At 39.8% G+C, this 15,580-nt stretch overlaps 1 long non-coding RNA gene across 2 annotated transcripts; it reads right to left on the bottom strand.

Annotated features, from left to right (window-relative positions):
• Positions 1 to 372: 372 nt before the first annotated feature.
• On the bottom strand, positions 373 to 2,429 carry LOC120558565. Of its 2 annotated transcripts, none has more exons than XR_005639142.1 (5): positions 2,363 to 2,429; positions 1,358 to 1,443; positions 941 to 1,078; positions 615 to 782; positions 373 to 385 (listed from the first exon to the last, which is right to left on the bottom strand). It is a non-coding gene; the product is annotated as an uncharacterized LOC120558565 (long non-coding RNA). The 2 variants fall into 2 exon arrangements; XR_005639143.1 differs by having other exon boundaries at positions 941 to 1,075.
• Positions 2,430 to 15,580: the final 13,151 nt, after the last annotated feature.

Raw genomic sequence — 15,580 nt, 5'->3', positions numbered from 1 at the left:
AACTAACACATGGAACAGAACAGATGACGTAATTTGTCTTTCCTTAACCAAGTCCCATTGAAATCCAATACCACTTTTACAAAAGAGACCTGGGTCTCATTGTAAGGGTTGAAAACATAAGATCCATGTTCTGCACACATGAATCAGCCAAAATACCAGAGAATCTAAGTGCTGACTGAAACCAAGGACATTTACAAGAAAATGTTTTACTGAACATTGAATAAAATGTTAGTATTTACGGGTTAGATAATACACAGCAGAATCTGTTAGTGACTTAAGGAGACTCACTGTGCAGGTTCTTAAACATCCAGAGACGTCCTCACGCAGATACACAGGAAGGACGTGGAGAACAGTAGTGCGCTTTGGTGTATGTGTCATGGATTTCCTATTCAGATAAAAACAGAATTGCATATACTGAAGAGTTTACATAAAGCTGATTTTAAACAGTCCAAACAGAACATATGTCCACAAATAACCTGTTAACATCTTTAATGCAATCAGACAAATGGCAAACAAAGTGGACTAATTGCAAAAGTCAAAAAGCTCATTTCAATCATTGAACCTGTTCAATGTTCTACTGGTTCAACCTATGAAATGTGTAAAAATCTATTTACCTGTTCATCATGGATTTTTAAAATTTCAGCCAGAGCATCTGCTGTCTTCCCAGTTTTTGATGCCTTCCGTCTGAATAAGGTCATCAGTCGAGGAAGATAGCGGTCAAGCTCAGCATAGCACGTGTTGGGCAGGTTCTGATTTGTAATCCGCTGGAACTCTGCATACAACTACATAGAAATAACAGCCAGAGGAGAATACAGCAACAACACTTATTAAAAAACAGTTCAATTTGAAGAATCTTGCACACATTCATAAAGCAAAAATATCAGCCAAATGAGTAAGAATCACAATTTTCACTTTAAAAGAGAGAGCTGATCCATATTACCTCAGACTCCATTTTAAGAGCAGGCCAGAGGTCCATGAGGTCGTTCACTGGTGGGCAGGACATCACTATGGTCTGTCGGCGTAGGGGAAATGTGGTCTCCATCATCTTTCTAATGAGGGTCAGTTTCTTCTCAGTCTTCTTCAACAATTTTTGCAAGCAAATACAAAGTTAAGTAAAATATGATTAGTAGTATTCGTGAACAGAACACATTCATTATTTGTTGACTTAAATACAGCAAAACACTTTATTTTGATCAAACAGGCAAGTAGAAAAAACAATGATGTGTGTATGTGGGAGTGCGTATGATTTGGGGTTACCACACTAAAACCTTGTCTGAGAAAAAAACAACAATTCAAGTTATTGGTATTTAGAGGGCGGGGGAGGGGGTGATAGAAGAATTCACATTCATTGGATTACCTGGTATCGTTATCACATCTCCAGTTATCTTCCTTAACTTCTTGAAACTGGAACAGCAAGATGCAAAGGCATAAACTGATCTGAAACTGAACAATTAAAAGATTCAAAGAGTGTCAAATTATAAATACTTCCATTTATAAATGTTCCCTGTTAATGATCTTTTCATTTAATCCCCATAAGTGTCAAGTTACTAAAGCCATCAAGCAAAATTAACATTACTGTAAAGAAAAGCAGCCACACTTGAACCTTAGTGCATGGTTAATCAACAATAATACCATTACTACAAACCAAAGCTTTACTGTTAAGGGTTTTTACTTTATTCATCTTTGTCATGAAAAGCAGCTTGCCTCCAGCAGGGTCGTTTGTTTTAAAACCGAGGCAACAGTAGGCAGGCACGGGCAGTTGACTCGTTCTGTTAACAGCAATCTCCGTGTCTCAGACAGTCTGCTCACACAGAATTTAAAACTAGCGTCCCTAGAAGCTACACAGAGAGCGCGGACTTGCAGTGTAGGAACTCAGTTTGAGGCGTTTATGCTCTTTTGTGCACTATTGAAAGTTTCCAGCAACAAAAAACTAACTATCGCATACGAGGTGTCTGTTAGTGCTTCTACTAACATACCAGGTGTCTGTTAGTGCTTCTACTAACAACTAATTTTCTAACACCACCTTTAAGCGGGAAATGGCGCGTGTGATTACTAGATTCATCCGTCGTCAAATTCTTCAGGGAGTCGGTTAGTGGTAGCTAGGTCGCTAGTTGTGCTGCTGGAGTGTGTAACGTCAAAGTCCTTCTAAATAGTCTCTGGTAACGTTATTGGTCGCGCGCTAAGTGGCTAGCTAGCTCTTTAGCAGCTAACCTATATCTGACAAGTTGCCAATCCCTACAAGACTCCCATGATAAGCCAGTGAAGGGCGGGGGCTTGGAGAAGGTCTACGCTCTCTGAGACAAACACATACAAAATGTATAAAAGAAGTAAAAGCGAATGAATATTAACATTCAAAACTTACAGTAAGTCCAGTGAGCCTGATTGCTGCTGCGTAGGTAGTTTCTGCAACCCTACTGTCTGCTGCTTCCCCGCTTTGCCGGTTGTTCAAACTTTTCTTCTTCTGTGTTTTTCCAAAGAGCGGTAAGGAATCAGTGTAGTGTGCAAATTAGCGCCACCTTCTGCTTCGCAGGTTGAATCAGAGATTAACTCGCCATACAAAATTATCCCTGCAGCTGCTTAAATAAAAATAAAAAGAATATATAGGCTACATTAAACTGATGAAGCAAAAAATAAATAAAATAAAAACATTTTGTCCTCCACTAATGTCTAATGCATTTCAGACCATTTGCTATTGCAATTTATTTATTATGATCGATTTTACTTATTTGGTAAAGCACTTTGAGATTTTATTGTATTTTAACATGTGCTATATAAATTCAGTTTATTTTTAAATCATCCCTATTTTAAACAATAGAAATAACAGGACTTTATCATTCTTAGTATGTTATTACTCAATTCTATTACATTGTACTTAAGTTATGTTTTTAAGTTATGCTTACTTATACACAAAATAGTTCCATTTAATCAAAAAATATTAGTTAACAATACTCAAAAAGGAAGAACATGTTACACCAACTTGACAAAATTAAGTTAGTAGAACTTGTTCTAAAACTTTGAGTATACACTACTTAATCTATTTAATTACTTTGAACGTTCGGGTTTACAGTGTAGTTGTTACTATTCTCCACCATATTGACCATTGTCCTGTTAAACCTGCTCATGTCTCTCTATGTGTGTGTGTGTGTGTGTGAGTGTGTCTGTGTGTCTGTGTGTGTGTGTGTGTGTGTGTGTGTGTGTGTGTGTGTGTGTGTGTGTGTGTGTGTGTGTGTGTGTCTGTGTTAACCTGCAGTTCTCCTTGTTTCCACTCGGGGGGTTGCTGCTGGATTCTGGAGCGCTGCAGCATCAGTCTGTTACTAAACATGATGTGTGTGTTGATGAGGATGTCAGAGAGTGGTGTGTGTGTGTGTGTGTGTGTGTGTGTGTGTTTGTATCTGTGTGTGTGTATTTGTGTGTCTGTCTGTGTGTGTGTGTGTGTGTGTGTATTTGTGTGTGTCTGTCTGTTTGTGTGTGTGTATGTCTGAACACAGACAAACACACCCACCCACCCACACACAGACACACACAGACAGACACACACACACACACACACACACAAAATAAATATGCATCTAAATTAATTTCGTTGCTAATCATTAACTTACTCCAGACTGAACAACAGAAAAATTAATTCCCCCAGCATAGAATACCGAAAATAATTAATTTTCACTTGTTTTTTCAATTTAAACAAGTGACTTTATGTACATAAAGTGGCATTTAAAGGGTTACAATTCTAAATATGAATGAGTTATTGGTAGTTATGATCAGGACTGAAGTCAGTTAAAAGATTTAACTATAATATTAATATAAAGTATTTTTTAAAAGATTATTTCCTTGGTACTTTAGGCCCTTCTAGTGACATCCCAGACATGGAGGGGAGAGAGAGGAGGGGGGAATGACACACAGGATAGCCCCACTGGCTGGAATCATACCTACGACCTCCGTATCAAGGACCGAGCCACCACACATGGGGGCACGCCCTACCACTAGACCCCCCAGGCAGCTATATCTTTAAAGCAGTTGTTAGAAAGGAGACATTTAGTCCTCTAAGGTAACAAGAGGAACATGTTTAAAGTGAGGCCCAGGTGTTAATGTGCTGTATAACTAAACATGACTTAAACATAAGATCATAATTTAACTAAAGTGTGTCATCATATTGTTCTGATAAGAGTTCTGTAGCCACAAGGATATATAGATGTGTAATAAAAGACTATAAACATTAATAAAACATATTAAACACTCACCTGATGCAGCCATGATGAGCAGAAGAAGTTTGTCCATCTTGTCTGCTCTCCGTCCTCCTCACTGTGGGACTTCAGACAGGTCGCTGATCATTTCACTCATAGTTCAGGATGATTTGATTTCATGGAAATGAGAGGAAACAGTTATTTGCATGTTAGGTAAGAGCACATGTTCCCAAAAACATGTTTGATGCCATTCTGTTTAGGCGGTGAGCCGGACCTCGAAATTATGAATTTAATACTTACCTCACCTCTGTGTACGTTTTTTTTTTTTTGCTGAGGTCATGTAAAAAAATCTTATAGGAACTACAGACATTGTTTCCAACTTTGTTGGATGCTAAATGTCCTTACAAACTTGCTTTTTTAAACCGGCAAATCAACCAAAGATTCGAGAGCGGAGCCAAAAGAATCTTTCTCAGTGACCTTGAAGCTGCGTTCTTGAGAATTAATCTTTGCTGTAATCATTAAACATGTTGTGTATATTAAGAGTTTGTACAGATAGACTTGTTCTTATACAGCAGATTATGATGAGCTAGCCTCAATATCAGTGGTGACATGTAACGTTTGGTCTTTCAATTCTAACCCATCAACACAATGTAACAACACACAATGTATGCAACACATCTTATAAGTATCAAACAGCTCCTGCTAGTAATACTGAGGTAAAAATAAGGTGTTGTATCTTCTTAGCTTCAAGTGTAAAAAGCCGTGTAACCCCCTTTTCCCAGACAAGTTGGGCAAAGTTTGTGCAATGACTCACTTTTGGGTGAACCTGCAAACCATAGAGAGTACAGTAGATGAAAAAGCCATATTGGCATTTAACTTAAACTCTGAAGACGTATAAGACGTATTAAAATGCTAGCCATCTTAAATGAGCTTGAGGATGGAGGGAGAATACCTGGTAGTGGCCCACTGTCTTGTTGGACTAACCTCAAAAACAAATAGTGACCGCAGCCTGTAGAGAAGGAAGTGTCAAGGCAGGGACATGTCCATTACTTTTCTAAGGTTTTTATATCATGCTGTAGCTCACTATGTAGTAGTGTTCCTTAGAGCTGCAACTACTGATTATCTTCACCGTGAACATGTGTGATTATGTTCTGGATAAATGGATGAGTAGTTTGGTCTCTAAAATGTGGATCAGTGTTTCCTAAAGCTCCAGATGTCGTCCTCAAATGTCTTGTTCTGTCCACAACTCAAAGATCTTCAGTGTCCTGTCCCAGAGGAGAGAAGATACTAGAACATATTCATATCTAACAAGCTGACATCAACAAGTTTACCTGTTTTTACTCCACAGCAGTACATTGTGTGTGTGTGTGTCTGTGTGTGTGTGTGTGTGTGTGTGTGTATATGTGTGTGTATGTGTGTGTCTGTGTGTGGGTGTGTTCGTCTGTGCGTGTGTGTGTAGGGGTGTGAGAGGGAATTTGAATTTCTATCTCTCGAGCTGCACACACACAGTCACACACACACACACACACACCCCTTCAGCCACCTACCAAATAATACACTCATGCAGGGGTGTGTGTAACACAGCAGTACATTGCTTGGCTTCCTGTTTGCGTTTCTAAACATGGGCCTTCCAAATCACTGTGCAGAAACCTATGTCAGGTTATCTCTGCTCTCCTCAAAGCCACCAGACTCCTTTTACAAAAACGGTCATTTTACCTCCAGAACATGGGAGGCGATATCACTTTTTCAAGGATGTTGATGGCATGAGCTGTCAACGCATTCTCATGAATGATATCGTACAAAAACTTCAGCAAACCAATTAGTATGATATCCTACGTAACACATGAAAAACTAAATTTAGCCGAGAAGATATGACTGAACACCGTGATGTCCTGAACCTTTCAGAGCATTTACAGTTGAGTTTAGCCGACAACAAGGTGAGCATCACGCAGCCACAACAGTTAAGTTTAGACACCAGAACGACTAGTTAAGATTAGAAAAAAGGTGGTGGTTTAGATTAAAACAGCGTCTTCCGGGACATGAACACCCGTTTCGTGCTAGCGTTCACATCATTAATGCCCAATTACGTAGCTTACGCCCCTCAGATGTGTAACTTTACCCTGTACACTAATGAGTGTACATGCAGCATTGCAAATTGCAAATATCTCGCATTACCTTCCTCCACAGCGCTGCGGAGGAAGTTCTGACTAGTCTACACAGCATTCCTGGATGGGAGAATAACATGCTCTGGTTTTTTGGCATTTCTTTAAACCAATCACAATCATCGTGGGTGGGGCTAAGCTCCGGACAGAGCCACGGTGCCTCTGCTAAATAGTCTCAGGAAGGAACTGGTTTTGGTGGAACATGTGGACGTTCAAAAGTAGTTTTTTAGTCGTGCAACAGAAAACTCAGATTGGACAGATAGTCTAGCTAGCTGTCTGGATTTACCCTGCAGAGATCTGAGGAGCAGTTAACCATAGTCCTCACAAATCCACCGGAGGTTAGAACCCCAACACAGAGACAGAGGAAGGGGACGGACATCCGGGCTAAATGAAGGACATCTGGCGGAAATTCTAGCGGCACCGGAGCATCCCAGAAATTAAATGTAGTCGATATAGACTACGACTTTGTAGTTAACTTTAGCTGTCAACAATAACAGTCTTTACAATAAGTAAAGGGGAAACTTTGAGAAGTGACCGGTGGTTCTTAAAAGACTCTGGCTTTTTGAGCAAGAGTAGAATCGGTCGCTTTTTTTCCTACATTATCAAAGACTAAGATTGACTGATTGTTATAGATCGACCTGTGATCAGGAATTCATGATACCACAGTCAGCTAATTTCCATTCAGTGTTACATCTGAAAAGTACTGAACACAAAGAGTCAGACAGCATCCCACTCTCCAGCTGACTTTAGCAAAACTGTCCTCAGGCCCAGAAGATCATTTCAGAGCCCCCCCCCATGTCCTGACCCTGAGTACCAGCTTCTCCCTTCAGGCAGACTCTTCAGAGTCTCCCGCTGAAGGCTTGGGGGCTTTAACAACTCCTTTGTCCCCCTGTCCATCAAAGTCCTCGATGGCAAACCAGCCAGAGCTGTGTTCAAACTGACTGTGTTGGCCATCAGACGGGATGATGAAAACACAGACCTTTCCATCCATTTTAAATGGGGGTAGTGCAATTAGGCTGCAGAGGTGGGAAGCCGGAAAAAACTCAGTTGGCCCGCAGTGAAAAGTTAAGATCGAGTCAACTTTTGGAAAAACGCAACCTATGTCACGCTGCGGTGGCTGATCATGTGAGCGTGGATCAGACTTGACGTCAGAGTGTTGTGAGGCTGTGTGAGAGTCCTGCATAGGAAACAGGAAACATCACTGCCTCTATCTCTGCCTCAAGAAAGAAACACAAGCTCTGAACTGTCTGGGAGTTTGTAGAACAGCTGACTGTTTCCTCAGTCCCTCCGTCTCTTTTCATTCTCTCTTTCTCTGGGAAATGAAGCTGCCTTCAAGTACATGAGAACAACCTGCCGTCCATCAAAGTCCTAAATGGCAAGCCGGCCTGAGCCTAACCCCTGAAATGCTGATTTTATCTTAACCGTCTTAATTTATTTATTTATTTTTTATCATGACTTTGTTGGTCAGGCTTATTACCCTTACTGCACATATTATGTACACTGTTATGATGTGTTGTACAATGGCAGTGTGCAGTTTTGTTGGCTGTGCATATGCCAGAGCTGCCAACTCTCACGCATTGGCTGTGAGACACGCATTTGATTGGTTTCACACACTCACACGCCACACCCCCGATTTCTCACGCTGAAGTGTCAACCTGGTCAAAAAAAAAAGAAGAAGTAACCCGGTCGCAAAATTACAAATCCCACTATGGCCACGCCAAGACCCGCCCTACGAAGCAGCTTGATTGGTTGGGATTAGGCAATTCACCTCGATTGGTTAAGGTTAGGGTTATGGGATTGGTCAGGAGCTGTACATGTAAGCATGGACGCCTGGCCAATAGTAGTGTATAAATGCTACTGAAGAAAATATCGCAATACGCTCGGTCAAATATTCTAAGGTCAGCAGACTATATTACAACTCTCCAAATTTCGGAGAACACAGATGGGAGGAGGTTTATTTTGAATTTGCACAAAGTTGTAAAAAAATCTGATGTAACACATCTGAGCTATTGAAGTCCAGGGGTTTATAAATTAATTAAAATGACTTAATGTATGATTCACATGAATAGGTGCCACATGCACATTTAAATAGATTTACTTCCCCAGAAAAAGACGCAAAAGAGGAGGGATGAGTAAATTATTGACTCAGCAGACATGACGTTAAATTAGAAAAAGTTGATCTACTAGACTAGAGAATAGTTGAAAGTAATACAGAATGCCTGAGGGCCTTATTTTCTATATTTTCAATTGTTTCCAGCATTAATTGATGTAGAAAAGGGTAGAAATAGGTACATAAAAAGCCAGTGTTTAATGCTCAAAATGATGTCTCCTCACAAAATCTGGAAACAAAACCTATGCCATTTGGTTGCCAGGCCATGCAGCTGTGGCTGGTCCATATGTTTGTGCCAGCTCACCTCTGTGCATCTCTAAATGTAACTGTTTATAATACATTAAATGTTTCATAAAATAAAAAAAAGTCTTTCCTTTTCCTAAAGAATTACATTAAGTGGGGCACAGAGGACGAGTAAGTGTGTGTGTGTGTGTGTGTGTGTGTGTGTGTGTGTGTGTGTGTGTGTGTGTGTTGTAGTAGTAGTAAAGAAAGAGAATGGGAGAAGAAGGTTGTGTGAGGTGGACCTGGTCACCACAGACCAAGATCTTCTCAGCTGTTGCTACTGTCATATGCTGCACTGTCTCTTCATGTAGCACATTATGTTTGGCACATTGTATGGGTCACTTCTTATATCATAACAAGGTAATACAGAGTGTAATCAAGTGATGACTGATTAACAGTAATGTAAATGCTAAATGCCCTAATACCTGTTGAGACTACAACAATGCAAATTTTGCAGTTTTGCACATATCATGTAAGACTCGATTTTTCCATTTCTTTGCACAAAACTCTCCAGAAAGTGCCATTTAATGGTTTATTTTCAAAAAAAATCCCGGGGGGGCATACCCCCGGACCCCCCTAGGGAGAACCCCACCACATGACAAATCACAATTTAAACCCTGACAGTAATGATGCTGAATGAGCCAAAGAAATTTGCTTTGTATGTAGAAACAATTTGGGTTCGCCCCACCAAATCTCACTCCAAGGTTTGGGGAAAAGTTGGCAGCTCTGGCATATGCTAAGAGTATGTCCATGCTATGAGTGTCTCACACTGCTTTGACTTTCTATGCAAACACAGAATGATTTGAATGTTGTAACAAACTCCTGAGAGGAACTGCTGCAAGCAGCGTGAACATCTACTTTAGGGGTCAACTCATTATCGGCCTGGACCATTATCGAGGAGATAATTGACACCGGGTCTCAGAGCACATAAGAGGCAGAACATGGATGGATACAACTAGATGGGATGCAAAGACAAATGCATCTATAATTATAATTCAATAATATATAATTTCTAAAAGTACTAACACACACTGTGATAATACTCCACTACAAGTTAAAGTCCTGCATTCAGACCTTACTGCAGTAATTATTTGAATAGCACATTTCAGCAGCAGTGCAACTCAATGTGCTTTACATAAAACATTAAAACATAGTTAAGAATTAATAAAAATGAATACAAAATTAAAAATAGTTAATGCAAATTAAAACAATTCATACAAAATTAAGTTAATTAAAATTAATTAAAAAATAGATTAAATACAGAAATAAAAGATTAAAATTCCCAATACAGTGCAGTGCAAAGAATTAAACATAGGCAGTATCAAAAAGAAAGGTCTTCAGCCTTGATTTAAATGAGCTGAACACTGCAAGAACACAACTAATAGAAACAGAAAATGCTGAGTCATACTGCTAACCACCAACTCATGTTTTAAAAGAAAATATTCTGTGATGATGCAGGGAAGAATAGGACCCAAATGCAAGGAGGGCAGGCAGGCAGGCAGAAGGTTGGACACAAGGGTTTATTGAACAAAAACACAAAAAATAAACCAAAAGAGACCCAAGGCTTCAACAGACAAAAAAAAAAAAAATTCCAGAAAAATCCAAAGAAATCCAAAAACCCAAGGAGGTAAAAAAAACAGGAAACACTGAAACTAACGAGAGCTGACACAGACACATACAAACTAGCAGGGCAAGGACACAAAACGATCTGACAAGAGACAAGGGAAACACAAAGGCTAAATACACTGGGTAATGAGGTAAAGAGGGGCAGGTGACACAGCAGGTGAAACACATTAGGAGAGACAGGGTAATCAGCTAAGGTGGGAAAACAGGAAGTAAAACTAGACAAGACAAGACAAGACAGAAAACCAGACTATCAAAATAAAACAGGAAACAGAAATACACAAAACAGGATACATACAGAAATCTACAAACAAGACAAAAGAAATTGAACAAAATACAATGCAAACACCGAAACCATAATAGATCCTAACTCTCTTCTAATTAAAAATCCTCAAATCTTCATATTGAAGAAGCTGGAAGCTGTAAATATTTATTATTTTAGTTTAGAAGATGTTACAGACACAGAACAAGTCTCATGGTAAATGTTTAAAGTTTGCATCTCTAATAAGGTGACAGAACAACAATCATACATATAATTACTTTATAATATTACTCTCACATGAAGAAAGATATTTATGCTGCGTTTTTTAGCCCGTAAGTTTCAAACTTCAAGTCACGATTCACAACTTGGTAGCGTTCCAGACAAAGTCACGAGCTGGCTAGCCGTTGGCAGGGTTCAGGTTAACGTTGACGTTAGCTAGCGCTAGCTGATACTAGTAATTTCTAGTTAGCGACATATTTCGGGCTTCATTTAATAAACATATCCTGTAGTAGTACACAATCGTATGTGTATTGTTTTGATTACAATGTACGGAATTACTTTACGTTGCCTATTTATGTCCATTTATTTTTATTTTTATTTTTCACAGTTACTCACCAGCGTCTGTACATCATGAACAGGGGTCGCCATGATTGTTTGTGTGTGTGTGACATCAAAAACTGTAACTGGGAGTACAACCATCTGGTACCAGTTCACGGGGAGTAAGGCTTCCGTTGGCTGCCGTTCCAGGGTACTTTCACCGGTAGAAGGTTGTGAAAACACGAGTTACGGCTTGCCTGGAACGCAGCACTAGTCTGATGAAAATACATTTTAAATATTCAACACTAAAGATAATTTTTAAATTTAAATTTTAAAAAATTTAATAATGTTAAAACATCTCCACCACAACCTGAAAAACATTAACATAAAATATCAGAAATCAGTCAAACATGTCGGTTATATTTCCCCACAGACGATAAATCAGATAAATACTAAAGTCTTGTTTTATTCTAACAATAGTCTAAAGCCCAAATATATTAAGTTTATGATCAAATATAACAAAGAAAAGCATCAAATCTTCCTGTTTGAGAAGCTGTGAATATATTTAGTGTTTCTGTCTGGAAGACTGAAAGGTGAAGCGACAAGCGGGCACAACCCCATGAACAAAAACAGAGTATCAAGTCAGATATCAAGTCAGAGCCCGGTCCACCAAGTTGTCCTCCGAATTATCAGCTCCGATCTGTTCTCTCCCTCAAGTTTTTATCCTATCTTCACAGTGGGGGGGTGTCTTCTTTTTTTCTTAGGCAGAAACTGTTATCTTACACACACACACACACACACACACACACACACACACACACACACACACACACACACACACACACACACACACACACACACACACACGCCAAGGTTCTAACAACCTTCAAACAATGCACTTCTGTGCCATAAAAGCCTAAACTATTTCTATGACTTAAGCAACGCCCGCACGGTGCAAAAGTTGAACTGTGTTGAATTTTTCTCTACGCGAGCGTATGAACAAGGGATTGTTCTGTTTGTGAGTTTCCTAAAATATAAAAGTGTTTTCTAAACAGTTATCAGAACAGAGACAGCAGAGCTTCTGCTTGTCAGAGCATCACCACAAGACGTCCGTAATCATGACTATGCTAATGTAGCTAACTATGCTAATGTGGCTAACTTTAGCTATCAACAATAACTGTCTGTGGTTAGGAAAGACTAGGATTACCACTATGTGTTATAAATCCACCTGTGATTAGGGAGATATGAAACCACAGTCAGCTGATCTCATCCAGTTGTACATCAGGGATACAGTATCTCCATGGTTACCACACATTGATCACCTGGTGTTAACTCCCGGAGCGTTGTCCTTCATATGACTCGACTACGCAGGCCAAGGGTCGCTCCCTGTATGAAAAACCCTTTACTCTCAAACAAAGAAAGATATTTTATCTCATTAAAATAGATTTTAAAGAAGAAACAGTAAATCAGTAAAACATGTTGGTTATATTTCCCCAAAGCTAATAAATCAGATAAATACTAAAGTCTTGATTCATTCTAACAGTCTGAAGCTCAAATATATTATGTTTTCACCAAATATGACAAAATAAGCATAAAATCTTCATATTTGAGAAGCTAGAAGCTGTGAATATATTTAGTATTTCTGCTTGCAAAGAACCAGACTTTTCTCTGATGAAACCAGACGCAGCAACTCAACATTACATCTCCTCCCTCTTCCTCCTCCTCTTGTTGGTCTTCTTGTCTTCCTTGTAGAAGACTTTTCCATCGGCCTGCTTCCTCCAGCTCAGTTTGATGTTGTCGTCCAGCCCCTGGGCCCTCAGCTTCTGTTTCAGCTGAGACACAAAACTTATCTTATCTCATTGTTTTTTCATGAAGGTAAAACAGTATAAAACCTGATTTACCTGCTTCAACATGGCCTCCATCACAGCAGGGTCATTCAGATCCAGATTCTTCTTGTTCTCAAACTTCACTTTCATCACTTTCTTTGAAACAGGAACCGCTTTCAATCAAACAAACTTTATGAGTTCAAACATTTCTGTGTGGATAATAATCATCATCCTGTTCATTCCTCATCATCAGTTTAAACAATAGATTCAACACAAACTGATCATCTGCAGCTGATCACCACTGCATGCTAACTTTACTAACTATTCCATGGAAATGATCCACATCATCAAGTTCACATTTACTCTCCACAACCTGATGTTTGGTGGTTAGAGTCCCGGGTTAGCACTAGGGAGGTAACGATGGTTAAATATGGATATAAATGTGTAAAGATAACAACCGGTTGAGATAAGAAATGAATGTTGATGCAGTTTTTAAACGTCCTAGAGTGTAATCTACTTTAGATTGACCTTGTTTGACTTCAGACGTCACTACGTCTTCTTAGTTTATTTATTTGAAGAGATTTTTTTCTATTAATTTAGTTATTTAGATGTGGGATTTGTTTTAAACATCTAACTTTGTTCTTTAAGATAAAATACAGTTTCAGTCACTTATGATAAGAGGAGACATCTGTTGTTTTGCACAGTTTATAGAAATCAAGGAAGATTTTCACTCATTCTGTTAAAAACATCTTGAGAAAACTTAAAGGGATACTTCACCGATTTAGCATTCAGCTTTGTATCAGTAGAAACCCGATAGTATTTCTGAATGACCGTGCCTCCCTCCCTCATGTCCCCCTGAGACGAGAGATTTCTGCATTTGGGGCCTGGAAAAAATCTTCCGATGATGTAAAATGACGATTTTTGCGTCATTGGAAGATTTTTGGGCCAGAGGCAAAGGACTACAGCCAGTAGTAGGATCTACTTCCGTATGTTTTCAACATGCCCACAGGGGGTTGGACTGCCGAGTCTGGCCGAGGTATTCCGAATGAAAACGACTGTCAGCCATCTTGAATCTTCGCTAAACAGGCTCTCGGTTTTCAGCAGAAAACATTTACAACAATTATCTACATTCAAAATACCGGACATGTGTACCACCGGGATACATCGGTACAGATCGGAGAATATGGAGGAAACGTTATTACAGACGCAATACTCGGCACACTACGTGAGCTGCCTGCACGGAGACCAGCGGTGTCGCTCAATGCCGCTAGCCGGCTAGGGGACATCCTCATCGGCTAGGTGGAAAGCTAACGCTAGCTGTCCACCTGTCCCAGCCATCCTGCTTCTAAGTGTCTGCTCATTAAACAACAAGTTGGACTACATCCTCCTTCAACGAAACTCCCAACGTGAGTTCAGTGACTGCTGTGTTTTTGTTGTTGTGGAAACATGCCTGAACAACAGTGTACCGGAACCGGGACTATCCAGCTACCAGGCTGCTCTCGCCGGCCTGTGGAGGTGGACTGGTGTAGAAATAAAATCCAACTAGCTACTGCTAACTGCTGGTGGAGCTTGTGACTGTTAAATGCCGACCATTCGACATTCCACGCTAATTCACGCCTGTGTTTATACTCTGTGTTTAGCTACTGTAAACACAGTACTACTCTGTTGTGGAAACCTGCCTGAATAGTGTACCGGACTGTCCAGCTACCAGGCCTGCTAGCCCTCCGAGCTAGAGATGCTCTGTCGCCAGGTAAAAGAGGTGGGCTGTGTTAACACCGAGTGGCGCAGAAATGTGGTGATTTGTATCCATTTAACTGCTAACTGCTGGTGGAGTTTGTGACTGTTAAATGCTGACCATTCTACATTACACACTAATTCACGACTGTGTTTATGCTCGGTGTTTACAGCGCACCACCAAGCTAATGCTAGTAATGGAGTTAGCTAAACTTACGGAGCCTATAAAGTGTGTGTACTAAATGTAGCCTGTTTCGATGTCGTTTTTATATAATGTCGTTTTTATATATGTTAAATGTAACAACCACTTGAGTCACGATGAAACGTTGTTTCGTGTATATGGTTGAAATGACAATAAAAACCGCTCGAGTTGAGTTGAATGCCTCTGTCGGTCTGTCCGGGTCTGTCAAGCGGTAGGCGTTGGGAGTGGACTCAAAGCAACGAAGCAGGTGCATTCTGGGATTTGGTGTTTTTCATCCATATAAGACCAAAACACATTTTCTGGCTTTTCTCGGCCTGGAAGGCACCAATTTCAATTTTTTTTTTCACATTTCTACTACATAAGTGACCCAATTTAAAGATATATTCAGCTTTCCAGCGGTGAAATATTCCTTTAAAATCCTGAATCGAATCGTGAGTTGAGTATATCGTTTCATCCCTATTGTCCTGAATCTAAATGTAAAAGCTGTATAAAATCCTGGGTTAGCACTCACCTGGACCGTAGCAAATGAACGCTCTCTCCATGTCACAGGGCCAGTCTGTCGTGGAAGTTTTCCTTGAAGCAGCAGAGTTAGTGATATTCATTATAAAATCAAAACGAATCACGACTGTTTGAGAATTAAACCAAAGTTTGGTCTTTG

The sequence above is a fragment of the Perca fluviatilis genome, chromosome 5 (genome assembly GCF_010015445.1).
Source record: "Perca fluviatilis chromosome 5, GENO_Pfluv_1.0, whole genome shotgun sequence".
Classification (NCBI taxonomy): domain Eukaryota; kingdom Metazoa; phylum Chordata; class Actinopteri; order Perciformes; family Percidae; genus Perca; species Perca fluviatilis.
Note: the sequence above shows the minus strand (reverse complement) of the source record. Positions and strands in the feature narration are given on the sequence as shown.